Raw genomic sequence first — 2,079 nt, forward strand, 5'->3', positions numbered from 1 at the left:
GATGGAGAGGGTTAGGGTTAGTTATTTGAACCACTGGTTGTGTCTTTAATTATCTTACGTTCACACTGTGTTCACACTTTTCTTCCAGCAGAGTCTGGAAGCTTCTCATGTTTTATTGTTTTAGGAGGAGAACAGCAGAGACTCTCAGACTTAGTAGAGAAATGTTTTTCACCTTGATGTTGAACTGGTTCCACTGAAGCTTCAATAGTGAAGTGAAGTAACAAACACTCGTCCTGCCTGTTGTTCCAAAGTAGAATAAAGAAATCCAGGATCAGTGGAAAAGCAGGTTGGACAAGGTCTCATCAGTCCATCCTGGTTTAGTTGGTTGTTGGAACGCCGAGCCAGGCTGAGGAGCAGCTTGGTCAACCAGGTGGAACTAGTTCTCTGGTCAGTAGATGATTGATCACAGATTCACCGATGAGAGGACAGGTGTGGGTGTGGCTACTTTCCTCCAATCAACAGCAGATCTTAATGCTGACGTCAGCTGACTCACCTCTTTAAAAAAAAGCACCGGTGCTGTCGTAAAGCTCAGAGAGAGCAGACGGACAACTGTGGACTGACTGAATAATCCTAAACTATAATCACAGCTCAAGTTCCTTTCACAGATTAACAGTTGTGCACTTTGCCTAAATGATGAGCAGTGGAAGTTGATTCATTGTACAAATTCCTTATAATCTGAAGTACATAACGAGTAATACAAGTTCATACAGCAAAAGTGGCCAAAAGTGCAACAGGTGAAAATTAATTAAATATGAGAACATTATGCAGTCTGCTGCTTCAATAAATTGCTGATAACAATGTTAAGATGAGGTGTATAAATTATCTGGAAGGAGCTCACACTTACTCAATTTTATATTCTCCAATATATTTTGTAACATATTTTATAAAAAATGAAAATAAATCTATTGCTGTTTTTGCTCCATTGCTTTTTATGAGAATCGCTGGCAGATGCAAAGATTCAGTGTGAGAAGCACATGAATAGGCCTAACTATGAAGAAAAAAAGCCTGATAAATATTGTAAATGTTTCATGTTGTTTGATTACTGTAAATGTATTTTGTTTGTTTATAAATCAGACCAATGTGTACATAAGAACATGGAATAAATGTATGAAACACGTTGATTTATTTATTTCAGACATGTTACTTGAATCAGACTTCATCACACAATTTCAGTTACACAATACAAGCACATGACCGAAAGGGAAAACGGGAGAAGCAGAAAGCAGCTATCAGAAATAGGTTGATTGCATATTTGATCTTACGTTAGTTCTGAAAGCCATTGACCCCTTTCCAAGCTATTGCAATGAGTCTTTTGGCCAACAACAGGCCTATCTATAAATACTCCATGCTTCTTTCTTATGTTACAATTAGCTGGGTAGATACCCAATAGAAAAATATTTGGCTCTAAATGTCATTTTATCTAATTGTTATGTTAATAAAGCGAGGACACACCGTTAGGCAAAACTCTGCCGTGTTTACTTTCACTTCTAGTTGTCTCTCTACATCCATACTACGGCAGCCTCTCCGCGCCAAAAGTCAAAACACCAAAACAGGGCGCATATCACAACGTTTAAACTGCTCAAACACAAACACAATATTTCCCCCCTCCCCCCACCCTCCCCAACGTTCAAGTGTGGAAGGTGGTTACAAAGTCCTGAAGATGCCCAGGGCGTGCCCGGGCCCTGACAGGCCGAGGCTCAGGATCCGGACGAACTGGAGAGGGGGCAGGGCATTGAGCAACCGGTACCAGCTGGGTGTGTGGCACTGCCGCTGGGGCTGGCGGAGCAGGAAACAGTCCAGGCCCCAGAGGACACAGTCCCATTCCTGGGTGTGTGACTAGGGGAGGCTGGTGAGATGGCCTGGGGACTTTGTGCAGGGAGCTGGCATGCCAGCGGGATCCATCAGCCAGCTCATACGTAGCAGGGCCTAGCTGGCGCCTGACTTGGAGTGGTGCAGACCAGAATGTCGACAGCTTGTGAGCTCGGTGGGGTCGGCGGGCCCTGACCCAGTCTGACACTCTAATGCTTGGCAGCTTAGCTCTGTGCTTCTTGTCGAACCTTTGCTTCATGGCACTCTGTT

This window comes from Trachurus japonicus, chromosome 3 (genome assembly GCF_045865225.1).
Source record: "Trachurus japonicus isolate A0001 chromosome 3, Traja_1.0".
NCBI classification, from domain to species: domain Eukaryota; kingdom Metazoa; phylum Chordata; class Actinopteri; order Carangiformes; family Carangidae; genus Trachurus; species Trachurus japonicus.